This window comes from Colius striatus, chromosome 8 (assembly GCF_028858725.1).
Source record: "Colius striatus isolate bColStr4 chromosome 8, bColStr4.1.hap1, whole genome shotgun sequence".
Classification (NCBI taxonomy): domain Eukaryota; kingdom Metazoa; phylum Chordata; class Aves; order Coliiformes; family Coliidae; genus Colius; species Colius striatus.
In genome coordinates this window covers 5,139,841-5,156,340 of record NC_084766.1, presented here as the reverse complement: position 1 = coordinate 5,156,340, position 16,500 = coordinate 5,139,841, and the positions used below count along the sequence as shown (strand labels likewise).

Below are 16,500 nucleotides of genomic sequence, written 5' to 3'. Positions count from 1 at the left end.
AGTGGTATCTACTGTAGCTAATTCAGCTGAAAATAACCCTTAACAAGAAAACAAAGAAACAACAACAAATATGCACACAGAAGGAAGTGGAAAACATCCCAAAATGTGAAAAGCCTTTTCTCAGTGACCTGATCCTCCTGTCCAGTGGGGGTGTATATGTGTAAAATGGGATGTGTAATTATCCCATGTTGAACCTCTTCTGTTTAAAAGATCATTTCTTATGAATGGTTTTGGTGTGATTTAAGTAAACACTTCAAAGGAACAGAGGAAGACAAGTGCAGTCTAACCATAAGCAAAGTACAGTTTGCAACTTTTCTCCCATCACATGAAAACATAAGAATTCAAACAGGTAGGTCTTGCAAGGTCACATATTAAATTTATAAATGTCTGCCAACCGCAGCACCTTTCTGGAGTGTGGCATTGGTCTCACACTCACTTGCCTAAGGAAAGCAGCAGTAACTTCAGTCATCTAAACTTCTAAGCCCTTAATTTATCAAGACTAAAGTCAATTAAACAGAAACCAAGACATTAATGTTGAATTATATATAGAAAAATACTTCAGCAGTTTAAAACATATTCTGTCCTGTTACACTTTTAGCTATAATTACAGTATGGGACATGTGTTTGACACTTAATTTTTAGTGTTCAAAAAATATTGTGGTTTCTAGCTCTTTGCCATCTGTTTCTTATCATTATTTCATTAAAATAGTTTTCACTTCTCTCACAGTAGAAGGGTAAGTTTGTTATCTCTCTTACCTAAACTGCATCACTCCAGCAAGGGCTAACAAGCTAGTTTAAAACTAGCCTAACACATCTCTTTTTCTGCACCTGTCAAAAACTCTTCTTCAAAGTCTCTGAGGAAAGCAAACAAAATACCTCATCGGCTACAAAGAGCAAGGGGATTTTCCTCTTAGAAAGAGAAAACTTGCACTTGAAACACACCTTGGATGAAAAGCAAGCTCCAGGTAGAATGTGGAGCTTACACCAGGTAAAACACCATCCCCAGCAAAAATACTCAATAGCTCAGCGGCTACACCACCACGGCTACCCGTGCAGGGGCAAAGTCGCCCACACAGACGGAAGAGGTGGTTTCTGAGCAGTTATCAGGAGCGAGCGCAATAATTCTTACCTGGAAAACACTGTTTGCAGCTGCTCACCGATTTGTCAGCACACACGCTGCTCTCGCCTCATGATTTATGATGCTCTCTCCAGCACTGAGACTTCTATTACTGTCCTCATTTATTGCCTGCAGCTGTCATTCTCACCGACAATTCTACAGTTGTTTGTAGGTGAGGTATCAAAGGTATTTAGTGTGCACCTAGAGATGTAATTTTAATCAAACCTACTCGCAGGCAGTATTTAAATGTTAGAATAACTGCACAGAGTGCACCAATTAATGTGGACTTGACCAACCAAAATTATGACAGCCAGAAACGTTTACTCATTAATGCCTCAAAAGGATGGATGTCCAAGAGGCCTGTGAACACCTGCTGATTTGTAAATGAAGATAACAATAGTACCCAGAGATCACCGAGCCTTCCAACAGGTATTGGAACACACAGTAAATAGATCACCACAAATTCAGCGACTTCACTTCCAATGGCCAAACTGTTGAGAACATCTTTCTCACCACGTGCTTTTCTAAGCCAGTTTTTTTCCCCTTCCACCAGGCAGGTTTCCAGCATCTCCTAAAAAAACTGCTGAATCGGCCCTCTTTAGAATAACAGCAGTCAAAGGGGGAACAAATTCTGCATCCAACAATGCCACTTTTAAAACATCTCAGGGTGCTTTCCAGACACTAAAAATTTGCAAATCCAAAGTTCTGACCTGCTGCAATCCTTACTTAACTTTCTGGGGACTCACAAGATGCTCAACAGACAAGAAGTATTACTAAGCATGACCACCAGTTGCAACGTCCTGCTTTGAGAGAGGGTGGCAAACAGCCTCTGGGTGCAATTCGGATCTAAGGTCACCAACTATTGCATGAAAGTGCAACAGAAAGTAAAAAATGAGTCCTGGAACTAAGCCTAATACTACTTTCATGTGTACTCTAAAGCTCCAAGTCCTTAAGTCAACTGATTATAACAGCATCTCTATTGAATGAGCTTCAAGTGCTTGTGATTGGGGATGTAACTTGAAAATATGAACCCTAAACAAGCCCCAAAGGGCAGATTTTGCAAAAGAATGCAAGTTTTATTATTTTTTCAAATTATTCTATGGACCCAGCTTCTGGTGGCTGAATACTTTAAGGCTGGCAACCTTAAATGAGTCTAATCAGTACTCAAAGCACCAAAATCCACGTTCTGTATTTATTTCAAGTTCTTTTCTTCAACACCATCCACACTGCACAGCTTGAAAATGACACTCAAGGCAAAAACAACAATTGTGAATTTACAATCAAACGGTAGCCTGAAGGCCATCACTGTCATGGTCAGACTTAGAGCTGAACAGATAGTGTCAAAATATCAGCTAAAATGAAACAATTCTCTAAGTGAAAAAAATGAAGATGCATTTTACTCTCTCATGATAAAATGCCAAAGATCCTCTGGTGTTTGGAAGTTGTTAATACTCTCAGCATATATAGGTAATGATTAATCCTATTATCTCTTCACGTGTCAGTCCCTTCAACCAAGATGATGGGATCACATTGAGAGAAGTGTGCAGAAGTGAACAATCGTCAATTGTGAGCTCACACTAAACCCTTAGTTGGTGTGCAACAGTCCGCTTTCAGGTTAAGAAACAAAAAGTAGAACACTAATTAGAGCACATTTCACAGTTCAAGAACGTAGGAACTTCAAAGTATTCTCAGGATCTATTTCAGTTATTTAAATCCACAATATACAGTTTGCCTTCTCATAACACTTATTAGGAAAAGAGTCCTGAACTGGTCATACACACTTCATTAGGACAAACACCCACCACAATCCCATGGAAAGTTGAACTCGTCTATGGTTTTATACTTTTAAAAATTACTTTTTATTTCAGTTTTTACTCTACCCCTTGAGCCCCTTCCTATATGTAACTGCAGCACGTGTATTATTTCAGTGGAAGTAACGTATCTACAGAGAGAACATGCAGTATGTGCTTTACATAGGTTAGCTTGATCACAGAGAAAATGTTTTCAGTTAAACTAAGTCATTCTGCTGTGGAAGGTCCACCAAATGGAAAAGTTGGATCCAAGTACCCAGCACTCACCTGATGTGACTGCAAATGCACACATATCTCACAGTTTGGGACAGAGTATCATTACTGTTGATAGCATCCCTGAGATTCCTCTCTCCAGTCACTCAGAAACTCAGGAACTAAAACCAAACCAACCCCTACAACCCTATCCTTACCCCCACCTCCCCCAATCTACATGGCCATAAACTTCCTCTATTAATCATTACCCCATTTTTCCTTAATAATGGACAAGAGAGTATTTTAGGTGGGATGGTGGAAGCCTTTGTTGTTGTTGTTCCAAACCTAACACATCTGAAAGGACATTTAAACTATAATTGCTCTTAGATTCAAATGCAGATCCACATCTTATCCTTGGATGATGTCTTTAGGATCTGATGCTCATGCGTATATGTATGGTTCTTCACTGACAAACAACCTGACTCCTCTACTTGAGCAACTTGCATTACTCAGGAAATCCTTGGCAGAGGCAGGCCAACATATGTTAATTACTGGGTTGCATTATAATAGGTCTAACATCTTGTTTCCCATCCAAGGTTCTAAAATAAATGGAAACAACAGTCTCTTTGGATACAAAAGTATGTATTTTTTTGTCTCAGGCTAGAAATATTCTACACTAAAAACACAAATAGATCAACTGCAAGAGCATTCCTGCCTCTTCAGCGTTTCTTTGGGGGATTTTATCCTTATCAAACAAAAAGCCTGGCAATCTTTAAGAGAGTTTGGCCTACGTGCATTCCTCTTTCATTTCCTACAAATTATCCTTAAGTCGGGTGTAACAGTGAAAAGAAGAGCTCAGCTTCCCCAGTCTTTTGTTTCTTCTGTAAACAATTTATCAGGCAAAGTTGGCTACTAGTTTCTACAGCAAAACAAAGCATAAATTCATGAACAGTGCAAAGATATACTTCAAAATACATTTTTCATGTGACAGGAGATATGTACTATGCTTCTTCATCTCATGATTTAATATGCTGGGATATTGCTAGGGCAAGATGCTGGCAACATTACAAGTGTTTTCAATTTACATTTCTCTTCTCTGAGAAAAAGGCATTGAGGGCCACAGTTGCAATTTCAGACAAAGGACTAAGGCTCTACACTGACATGCTCTTTCTTTTTGGGTGACCAAACTCAAAGTTTTAAACCTGAATTTCAAACCCTATGACACCACAAAACTGCCAGAAACATCAGAAGTTTTGTTGGAGTTTTCAAAACATTAATGGTCTAAAAATAGGTACTGGTACAAGGCTTCCTGTCACAAAAAAAGTTTGTACATTGAATAAAGAATTTATACACACATTTAGGATGCAAAACCTTTTGGGATACAGCAAAAACACCGTCTTGGAATTTTTAGTGGGGTTAAACAAACCTAATGGCAGGACTATCACACAACTGTGACCAGAAACCTACCAGGCATCACCTGAGCCTCCTTCCCTACCCAAGCCTCCCTGCACGGGATGCTGCCTGGAGCAGACAGATGGTGGCCAATAAGGAAGCCGTCACGCTATTGCAGTCACCACAGCAGAGCCTGGGCACTGCACAACAGCACCTTCTACTTTACTCCTCATTTCAGCTCGTTAATATGTTCACCTGCATATGACTAGTGCTCTCAGCTATAGGGGAAATAGGCCTGAGAGCTGTATTAGGTGCACCAGTCCAGCAACACATAGGGCTCGCCACAGCCAAGGGCAGCACCAAGGCCACATATCCAAAGGTTACCAAGTAGTGCACTAAAGCCAGCATACTAACCACAACTGAGCCCTTGTGCTTTGGGTTAGCTAAGAGGAAACAAGCCAAACACTTCAAAATGGATGTTAAACATATCAGTGAACAAAAGGAACTTCAGATCCTGATTTCACATATTTTTGTATTTATTTATAAACAAAACAACCTTTGTGTTTGACTTCAGGATAAGACAAGCACGATCCTGAATTTAGGATTCCCATCTGCTTCCTCCCAACCAATTCCTCAAACCCAGGCTCTGAACCCTCCAGCTGCCACGGCCTCCTCCCCTCCCTTGCAGACCTCACGCCTCCCAGCTGCCTGCCAACCTGCCATGAATACAGGTGGAACTGAAATGATGACAAGCACTTTCAGAACCCGTTACAATCAGAAAGAGTCTGAACTGCTCAGTATCCAGAGCGCTGTCCTTTGCAAAGCCTTTGCAGAAAGGACGATGGCTTTGCCCAAGCCTGGGCAGTGCCGAGCACTACCCTCGCAGGGGCCTTTCTGCTCCCTCCGTGGCTCCTGTTAGTGCCACGGGCAGTGGTGCCTGCCACTCCTGTGCTCTCTGACACAGACAGTGGAGGACAGCACAGTTTTATCTGAATGTTTTAAAATATTTATCTTGTGTCCTGTTGCTGATCTCTTCTGAAGCATAAACAAGGTCTGAATGGCCTTCCCTTTATTTGTACTACATACCCAAGGATCACTCGGTATGCAAGGTTTGGTCTTGAAGGGCAGCATTTATACCACTCAGACAAGCCTGAGTATGGTACTTCTCATGTGTAAGCTCCAAGATTCTGTATTTGTTGCTAACAAACACGTCAAAGGTTCCCCCCAGATTTATTCAGCACTCTATCATTTGCTGGTCACCGACTGCTGCTGTCATAATTTTACTTGTCCCTTGGTAAAGAATAACAAGGCCATCTGAAACAGTGACTCCCAAGTTACACATAAACACAGGGGTGCCCGCTGCAGAGCTGGAACTTTGTTTATTTAGTTTTGAAGCCATTCTGGCTATCCACCTTCCCCAGCAACTCCTGTCCCTTTGCTGCCACGGGAGCTGCTGCGGAGTCCAGAGTAGCTCACAGTCCCCTCCCCAGGTTCCTCCTTCCAGTCCCACCCCAAAACAGCCAGAGGCCCCATGTGAAAGCCAGTGCTGAGCACGGCTAAGCCTTCACCCCCCCGCCGAGGAGTCCCCAGAGCCACATGAATGGCTGTGGCAGAAGCAGGTTCACAGTCAGTGCCACAGCCTGAGGAAAGACGAGGGCAGATGACTGGCAAAGGACACACCACTCACATGCTTACACCAACGAAAAGCTGCGGGAAGAGGACATGAGCCTAAATGTTTTCACTTGCAAGGCTGCTTTAACCAAGTCTTAGAAGGCTCTGCTAGTGACCCAAAATAACTTCTCCTTACATAATACTGTTATGATTTTAATGTGCGAGATGTCAGAGTTTCACAGTGCCAAAAGCCAAAGCTATGCGTTCAGCTGGAAAGCTAGTAGGCTTCCATGTCTAATGGTATCGAACTCCAGCTGGACTGCAACCCAATACTTTTCAAAACAGTGATGTAAATTTGGGGAGAAATGTCATACTTGAGAGGAGGACAGGAAAAGACTGTTCCTGAAACAAATATCCCAAAGAAGGACTAATAGAAGCCTTAAGCCTCACCAGGTGAGACGTATCAGAGTAGATCTCTCAGAGGCAAGAAAGGATTTGTGAATGGGATGAAGTTAGACACAAGTTTGTTGAGAAAAAGCCTTGCTATCACAATGCACATCAAGTTCATGTTTTCAGTCATAGAATTGATAGTCAGGATTTGCACATATGTGCCCACTGCAAATCAGTATCTTGATTTTTCTGTGAAATAGAGAGTACCTGTATCTCAGTGGCAAGGTGAGACTCCGTGGCTTTGTAAAGCACCCAAAAGGCAGAGAACTGAACATGCAGAGAGTCAGGATCCCAAGAGCATGTGCAGGATGACAGTTGACTGGCCTGGAGTCTTTTTAGAACAAGCAACCCAGCCTTAAAAAAAAAAATGCTTAATCAAATGTAAAGTCCATCAACCTGTGCTAAACAGAGGGGGGAAGAAAAGCTTTCTTTGAAAAGGCTTGAGGGAAGCACTGGGATGCTGTAAGGAAAACCCACATAAGCTGTATACCAGCTGTAAACAAGTTAACTTCTGTGATCCCATTGCTGGGAAAAGAGTTATAAGAGCATTAAACAAACACCAAATTTACAGGAAGGACACCAAGAGATAGGGTAGACTGCACGACAACCACATCATTCTTCTCCCCACCCTGCAAACCTGCAGGATAATAAACCCTTCTCTCTTTCGTATATGGATAGATACATAAACAAACTGCTCTTCCGAGAATTCAATGTCAACAAAGTCTCTAAAAATGCTTTTTAAAGCTTTTCCCCTGCCTTTTTTTTTTTTTTTTATGGAGGGGTGAGTTGGTGGATAACCAAATGAGTCTTCTGTTCACCTTTGAATACATTATTGCTTTGAAATGAAAAAGTGATGGGGTTTGTTGTCAAACTACTCTAGCTGCTTGAACTTGTATTTTTTGCTATGTATTTTAAGCCAAAACGTTCTCCTAATTAATTTTTTCTGTTTACGAGGCTTTTCTATCATTTACATCAGTCAAAGTCTCACAGGTATGTGCAATGCCAAGTATCTCATGTATTTCTTATTTTAAAACCATCTATGAGGGCATCCCACCTTCTGGCTGCACAAACAGAAGTACCACTCAAACAGGGCACGGAGGCTGTGGGACAGCAGGTTGGTGAGCTTCTCTTGCTTCCTTTTAAAAGTAGCTGTGGTTGGAGTAGGGAGGGTCCTGCAACTGAAGACATGAGCCTTTCCTATTGTCACTCGACTCTTCTGTGGTGCTGTGTTGTTTTTTTTTTTTAAACTTGTCACACTCTCACACCTCTAAAACAACTAAAAGCAGATGGTAACCTTTGAGCTGGAGGATGCTCATCTACCAGGTGGGTCTTGGACAACAACCATGCCCACGAGGACAGCATAGGGGAAGGGTCTGAACTTCAGTGATATGCAAAAGAAAAGATGTAAAAACACCTTGCAAGCTTAAGACAATTTCTACCTTCAGGAAGGTAGAAATCATGATCAGACTAGGGGAAAACCCCTCCTCCGTGTCATTGTGAGACCAGGTAATTTCCAGGCGAGTCCAACTTTAAACCTTTTCAGGCAACAGCTGCCCAACAGTAAGTCAGCCCCAGCATTGCTCTGCATGGCTTCCCCATCCCACCATGCCCTTATTTACACAGTAAGCTTGCATTCAGTCAGTTCATCTGGTTTTGGAATGGATGTTCAAAAACAAAAAGAGGACAAGAAATCTGCACTTCAGAATTTCTGATGGAGATATAGGAGGTGTATATTTCAGGGCAGCCTAAAAGGCTCTGCTGTTCTCAGAGGGAATCAGGAATACAGCCAAAAAAACAAGTAGATATTCATCAAGGGAACTGTTTTTGCTACTAAATAGCCAATTGAAGCTCCTACTATTCTGACATACATCTATATCACTGTAGCCCCAATAAATAAACCCTTCTGATTAGTTATCTAGAAATGACCAAGAGATACCACTGGCTTTGCCAGCCAGCCAGTCACTGCAGCCCTGAAGTCTCAGAGGAATTAAAAGCAAAACAAAACAACAATTGTAAATAAAATCCAGAAGACAAATCTGTTATCAACATACTGCTTTTTCTCTTACTTCTCAAACACACATATCTTTGCCTAATCAGCAAAGACGGCAAATGATATTTGACAGGTACAAAGAGCTGCAATATGAACGGGGCAGAGTTTATTCACATTTGTGCATCAGATCAACCAGTTAGTGTTCTGTACCCCAACCAAACTGACTACTGAAACAAGTCGTTTCCCAGTTACCAGACAAAGAGTTGAGAAGATCAAACAAGAAAGATTTTAAGACAGACAAATCAAAGACAACAACAAATTCTCATACTGGTTTTACATGATGTTATGAGGTACATAAAGTCTGTGGCTCTCATTCTCATCTTTGACAACACATTTATTATCTACAGGTCAGAGAGTTGTTCACCTTTCTGAAGCCAGACCCACAGCGCTGTTGCTTCTCTCCTGCAAAAGAAAAGAGACTTAACAGCAACCACAGTCCCTCTGTGCTTGCAGCCAATACTAACTACCAAGAAACTGGAATATTGCTCTACAGGGAGATGACAAAATCACTAGCTACGGATCAGGCAGCCAGAGGATCGCCTGGGTAGGTTTTTTCACAGGACTGAAGAACGATGTCTTAGTACAAGGAGATCAGTTTTATAAATCAGCTCACCACTATCCCATACCATATGAAAATTAAGTCAGGAAAACCAAATAAACAATTAAAAATAAATAATAATGATCAAAGAAGAGACTCCTTAAGATGGCAAACAATGAGTGGCACAGGCAATCCAAAGCCACACTTTTATGAAACTTCCACAGGTTTGGAACATCATGCATATTAATGGCTTTTAAGACAATTCTTTCCCTCTCTCCCTCCCACCCTGTGCTCAAATAGCCTTCCTGATTCACTTTGGGAATCAATTCAAAGCTGCTCTGTACAGTCAAAACAAACGCTGGATCACCAACCAGAGGGATACACTTCCCACATTTATCATAACGGAATGTTAACATGAGAGCCTGTATGTGTCTACCTCAATACTAATACACCAGACAAAATACAAACCAGCTTGATTTACTGAATTATCTGTGGAAAAGACAGAAGTCTCATTTTGAGGTGAGATATTTCATTAGATTCCAAATGTTATTTCAGAAAGCATCAACCATCACCCCTTCCCCACTGGAGGGGATTGTGTTTGGTTGTGTTGGATTCAATACTGGAGCACAAATTACTACTTCTGTCCTCCGCTACTGGTCTAAAAAGTATAAGGAACTGAAGAGAACTGTAGGTGGCCAGGATCAAATGATTACCTATCTGAACCTTCAGAAGGACAGGTTCTTTTAAGAATGAATCATCTCCTGCGGGGTAACTTAATTTCTGTTGAAACTTTCAGGGGACATTAGGAACACTCTGCTTAAGAACAATTTCATTTTTCTACTAGATATATAACACTCATACAAATTTGCCCTGTTCCATAAAGGGAAGGGTAAAGACACTGACCTGAAGCTGGTAAACCTCACCTTTGTAAGCAATGTAAACTTCAGTGTATCTTAAACCATTAGAACCAAAAATAACATATGACAAGTGTAAGACCATCTCCTACTCTGATAATACACTACTGCCTCCAACAGTCGAGCTGTGGAGATCCATTACAGCCCTACTGCCTGGACATTTCTCTTGCAGCCTTTAAAATATTCTAACATTAACCAAGTTGAATGTTAATGATCATGTGAAACCCAATGGAAATAAAGAAAATTGCTTCATAACAAGTTTTTGCTCTTAGAAAAGAAGGTGGGGGGGGAGGAAATCAATAGAACAACATTTCCATTTACAAGCCTTTTGGTTTTTTTAAGCCAAAGCTCCTATTTTAATGCAGAAATAATTTCTAATACCACTGATGGCCTCAACTTCTCATCAGCAGGAAAAGCTTACATACACCTAAATTCAGTGCAAGGAAAACATACAATCTGTGCAGAAGGTGTACCAGTGCCCATCTGTGGTGGTCTGCATTCATGCACTGTTCACTGTGCTCTCTCATAAAGCACACCTAAACGGATAAAGAGGGCTTATGTTCCTCAATCCACAACAGTTGACAAGAACAAGCACAAACCAACTCTAAACTCTTCAGCAACATTCTTGCCTCTTTGCTGTAATACAGGATAGGATTTCACAAAAATGGGTCTAACTAGGAGTGAACAAATCAGTCAATTGCATAGTGGTCAGTTTTTTTACCACAGGCATTAACTGCAGTCCTACTTATTTATGAGAAACAGGTTTCCCAGGTAAAGCTATAACAATCCCACCTCACTTCCCTCCACAGCATTTGATCACCCACGTTGATGTTATGGTGGGCACCACGAGCTCCTGGCCAGCCACCACATCCAGTTCTCACAGTCACATTATTGTCTTGTGAGAGGAGAAAAAGGCTGGATCCCCCTTGTCCTGAAGCCTATCAACAGCATCGTGGAAGGCAAAAGGAATTCAAGCTTTGTTTCCTTTCTGGGATCTATTTTTCTTCCTTTTCAGGAGAGAAACCAGACTTTCCAGGCTGCTAGTAAAAACACCGAGTTGCTAAAAAACAGCCAACATTGTCTCCAACTATAGCATCAGTGATGTAACTGCCATTTGTGAGGGGTTTGTTTTGGTTTGTTTTCCTCTTCTTTTTTTTTTTTTCCTGTTGACACAAAACCTTTGGAGCCTATAAAAGTGCAAGAGATTTGGGGTAAAGGGCAAGCAACTCCTGAGAAAAGTTATGAATGGAAACGTGCTACAATGCCTCCTCTCCTGTCCACCCCTTGCATCCGCTACTGATCAGGACAAACCTTTCAGATGCTGCAGAAACTGATCCATTATCCTTTGTGGGTTCCTTAAAACAGTCTACAACCAGAATTGTACTCTGCATTAAGGTCGCAGTTTTATTTCACCTCAGACAGCACAAAACACTCTCTGTCTATATACACAGCAACTCACTTCTTTCCTGAAACAAAGTTTTCATTGATCCTTTGCCACAGACTCAATTATTGTTTCTAATCATGATCAGTGTTTATTTAAGGTATTGTGGACTGTAAACAATGTAAACAATAAAAGCATCTGTCCATGTTGACATGGATGTCATTGGCGGGTTAGATACCTATATCGACTGCTCCCGAGGGTGTTCTTTCTCAATTCTGAAAAGTCTGAAGTAAATTGAAATTATAACAGAATAATCTTTAAATCAGCCGCATTTATCTTCAGTAGATAAAAATCACAATCTGCCAATTAAATCCCAGGAAATTTTTCATTGTTTCAGAACACAATCATAAAGATACTAGATTTTTTTTCCCCTTCTTATGTGGAAGATTCCTGGTCCTCCTCCCACCCATGGGGAAAAATAATACTCTTCTTGTAATCTGGCAGTTCTACATGTAAAAATTACCCATGTGGAAAAAAAAAAAGGCAGAAATCAAGACATTTTAAGACAACATGTAAAAAGTGAAGATAAAAAGAAAGATCCTTGACTGTAGGATATTTAGACCATTTCAAGTCATGTTTTCCATAGCCTCATTTTAAAAATAGGCAGCCTTTTCTTCCTCCTTCCCCCTAACCCAAACTCTGTGGAAAACAGTCACCAAATGCACTCAACTAGCCTCAAAAGTCACACGTGCTCCATTGCAGATCTTGCTTTCAATGTGTCTTTTGTTTGATGGCTGGTGTTTCAACATCCTCAACTTGAACAGAAAAAGGTCAGAGCGAGTCTTCTGGCATTCACAGACCTGCAACCAGGCCCTGCCAAGAGAAGATTGATGCCATAGTACATTTCCCCCAGCCGAGAGAAGGAAGTGGAGGTCTGAATCCGAAACCAACTATGTTTGTTAGAGGGATCCTTCTCCCACAGGCCATCAGCGTTGTTTAGTTTTGCTGTATGCCTCTGTGAAACTTTTCTGCTGTGCTGGTTATACTTCTGAGTTACGAGTTCTGCCACCATGCCATGTTACTGCCCCAGTATCACGACCTGAAGAGGTTCCCACCAGTAAGCTGTTTTAGCTGCACAGCCCAGCGTAGAGCTCTTTGGGGGGGTGTCACCCCCCCCTCCCCCCAGTTTCATTCTACTTCTCAGTTACCTCTGGTGCCCTTATGCCTGCTGCCCTCGCCTTCCGTCCCCTGCCTGAGGAGGAGAGGCTGCACCATTAACCTTCCAGTGCGCAAGGCCAAGGTCCATATCGCAGCTAGAAAGGAGCTGTTGCTAAAGATTCCTTAAAAGCTCTGGCACTTCAAGGCAGTTGGAACTACTCAACCAGCGCTGGGAGCCAAAGCTTTGCCACAGCATTAATGGGCTTTTGCCCTTTTAAATTTTATAAGCCTGTCGCCTTTCTGATGCGCACAGTTTTATTCAGAGACCTAAATGGCCATTTCATATTTAAAAGAAAGCTTGCAAAGGTAGCACCCTAAAACTACCCCAGGTCATTCATCTCCCCCGCTCTCCTACTGTCTCTTAGGAAACCTTTGATAGAGCATTTGTTCAGGCTGCCAAGTTAAATCCTCTTCTCTCATGTCAATGCATTGAAAAAAGCAGTCAGAACACCAGCTTCACTCAGGCCTGCTGAAGTAAATGGAGAAAACCAATTCCTCTGGCACTACAGAGCCATTAAGCCGTTTGCAGATTATTAACTGAAGCACAGACATATACAGCGCGCACAATCGGACAGCAATGCAGAGCTATTCCTTAAGTTAGCCTCGGTCTCCATAAACTGGCTGTACGGCTGCAATTTGTAATCATTTGTGCAGCTGCCGTAACTGTTTAGCGGGACCCCGGCAACCCCAGACAAAAGCCGTTTCGCCGCGATGCGGGGGTCACGCTTCCACCGCCGGGCACGTTTCACCTTTAATAAATATGGTAATGGGGGCTACACTTGGAGGAGCGAACCCCAGTCGCCTCCCCACTCCGGTGCCCTCATCGCAGCCTCCAAGGTAGCACCGAAATTAAACTTCATGCGTGCAAAACAAAGTTTACAGTGTAAAAACCCGGTTATAGTAACAACTTCCTCCCCCTGCCTCAGGCTGCCTCACTGCTTCCCCGCGACCGAGACAGCCCAGAGCGCTATCCCGAACGGCACGGGGAGGGGAGGGGGGAATAAAAGCGTGGCTGGATGGCTCCTATTTTTATGTTTACATTCCTGAAGTGTCTTTTAACTGACTGCCATTCCCCCTCTCCCAGCGAGCAGCTCCGCCAGCCGCCCCTGGGAAGCGCTTCTCCCGCTCCCCTCGCACAAAGGCAGGCAGGCAGGCGGCCGGGCGGGCAGCGAGCGGCGGCCAGGCCGGGCCCCCCCGGCCCTGTGCCCCCGCGCCCCCTCCTCTCCGCCCCGGCGGCTTCCTGGACAGATGCACCGGGCGGGGGGAGAGAGAGGGAGATGGAGGGGGGCTGCTCCTTCCTCCTGCCTGGCGAGAGAGGCCCCGGTCCCAATTGGCTCTCAAAAACCCAGACACAAGGAATTTACACCCAGGCGAGCTTCCCGGAGCCCCGGGAACGGGCGCAAGCTCCCCCACGCGTCTCCCAAGCCGGAGACGCGCGGCCGGGCACGCACACGCGGCCGGGCACGCACGCCCCGAGCCCCGACCCCGCCGCGGGGCTCCCGCCCGCCCCGACGGCGCTCGCCCCGGCCGGGGGCAGCCGCCGCCCCGGCCCCCGCCGCCCCCTTTGTTTTTGCTGCGGCTCCGACGCCCGCCCGCCCTCGCTACCACAAGTTAGAGCCGGGCCGGGTACCCCCGCGGCCCCGCGAAGGGCATTTCCCGGGCAGAGCCGCCTCCCCGCCGCCGGGCCCGGCTCCGCGGCTGCCCGCCCGCCCGCGCCCCGCTCCCTCGGTGGGGAGAGCCTGCCCCTTTAAGAAGTCTCCGCACATTTTCTCCCCTTGCAGAATAAATATGTGTTTAATTTTTTTCGCCCCCCTTTCCCCCCGTCCCCGTACACCTATTTCCCCAGCGTGGTCGCTCCATTGTTTCTGCTCCGCCGAGGCGCAACCCCTGCCCGGCCGCGAACGGGGAGGTGCGAGCAGGGAGCGCAAATAGACGCGAAACTTACCTACAGATCGCAAAGCAGCCTTGCAGCAGCAAAATAATAAGGAAGAAGGCAGGCAAAATCCTCTCTCCTCAACTGATTTGCAGCACTACTCGGGTATTTCTAAATATATAATTTTGTTTATTCCCCCCCTTTCTTCCTTCTCCCCCCCGCTTTCTTTTTTTCCTCCTTTCTTCGCCCCCCCCACCCCCTTTTTTTTTTCCTTGCCCACAGACAGTGAAAAGGAGCTCAATGTTAGTGGGTGAGTAAGTGAATCAACTAGCAGAGAACACAGCAAGTTGAAGTGTCAAATTACATTGGCTATTCTATTACCAAAGGGCCATGCTTTGTGGCTGCTGGCAAAATCTGTCCCAGATTCCTATCTGAAAGGGAGCTGCCTCCTACAGGGATGTTCTTTCCTTCGCCCTCTCCCTTTCCCTCTCCCCCTCGCACCCTCCCCCCCCCCCCCCCCCCCCGTCAAATCACACAAAGTTAAAAAATCTTAGATACCGGTTAAAATACAAATATTGTCTTACAGTGTGTTTTACGGCGGGGATTCGCGTTTTAAGTCTTCCCGAATACCAGGCACTCGGAAACCCTTCCACTCTGGAAACTGAAAGCAGGAGAGTATCTCTCCTCCTCCCTTCTGTATTTTTGTGTTATTAAATAGGGGAAAACCACCCTGGACCTGGTGCACTCTCCAGCGTGCGGTGCCTCGTTCGCTATCGTCTTCACGGCAGGATTTTTTACGGGGATGGGAGGAACTACCAGGCGGGCAGGGGGATTACAGGGGAACGCCGAGATTCCCCGCTGCTCCCGGTACTTCACTTTACGCCCCCCGCCCCCCTTTAGTGCCACCCTCGGGGCCGCCGTTATTTTTCAGAGCCCGGAGCTCCCGCCACCCAGGTAGGAGCGGGGCTCTCCCGGGGGTCCCCGCCCGCCAGCGGGGCTCTGCCGGGGAAGCCGGGCGGGCGGCGGTGCCCAGCGGGGCGGGCCGGGGAGGCGGCCCCGCCGGCGGGGGAAGGGAGGGAGGGCCGGGCCGGAGAGGCACAGGCCGGGCAACCCCCCCGCCCCGCAGCCCCGAGTGGGGCCCGCAGCGCTAACAATAGGGTGTGAGGTTTGGTGTGGGGCTTTTTTTTCCCCTCCTCTCCTTAGGAAACCCAGCGCGATTTCTAGGGAGAAAATAAGAAGCAGCCGTCCTTGTCTGACGAGCACCAATCTGCTAAAAAACATCTCCCTCGACTTCTCTTCCCCTTGATAAAACACTTCCAGGACAATCAATATTTTATGATGAGTTGTTAATAAGCCTAATATATTCATCCCTGCTCCAACGGGGCTTGTTAGATTATGCAATTAAGATAAGCAATTTAAACAGCACTGTGCAGCTCTTCGCTGGTCACATTGGTCTCGTTGTTGGAGGAGGAGAGCGATCTGGACTTTAAAGGGATGTCGGATTGCTCGCGGAAGGGAGGAGGGTTTTTATTTATTATTTAAAACGCGTGCAGGCGGAATCGCGCGTTCATGTCGCTCTCCGCGCCGGTAACCCCGCGGGCCTCCCCGGGGGCGCTCCCGCCCTCCCCATTCCCCTCACCCCTCCGGCGCCTGCCGCTCATTTACCTACTCATTTGCATGAGGCGGTTCGGACGCGGGGACGGCCCGCTCCCGCGTCCCCCTTCCCCCCTCCTCCGAGGGCAGCGCCCCCGCCCCGCTCATTTACACCTTCCTGGCTTCCCCAGAAAAACCGAAAAAAAACCCCCCCAAACCCCACAACTCCTCCCTCTGCCGCCAGCCGCCCCCTGCTCGCCTCGGGGGGTGCAGGGGGGACCCTGCGGGCGCGGCGCTGCACAGGCTGCGCTCCGCCGCCTCCGCCCCGAGCGAGGAGGCCGCGCTGCGGCCGGTGCGGCT

The 16,500-nt window shown here is 45.5% G+C and overlaps 1 protein-coding gene across 5 annotated transcripts in view; it reads right to left on the bottom strand.

Annotated features, from left to right (window-relative positions):
- ZMIZ1 (zinc finger MIZ-type containing 1) overlaps nt 1–15,532 on the bottom strand; it is a 337,359-nt gene extending 321,827 nt beyond the window's left edge. For 3 of the 5 annotated variants that reach the window (XM_062001163.1, XM_062001162.1, XM_062001157.1), the window contains exon 1: nt 14,620–14,733. The gene's annotated coding sequence lies outside the window, so the exon portion shown is untranslated. Of the gene's footprint in view, nt 1–14,619; nt 14,734–14,928; nt 14,948–15,131 lie in introns of those variants that run through there. The other 2 variants (XM_062001159.1, XM_062001160.1) reach the window with 2 other exon arrangements.
- Nucleotides 15,533–16,500: the final 968 nt, after the last annotated feature.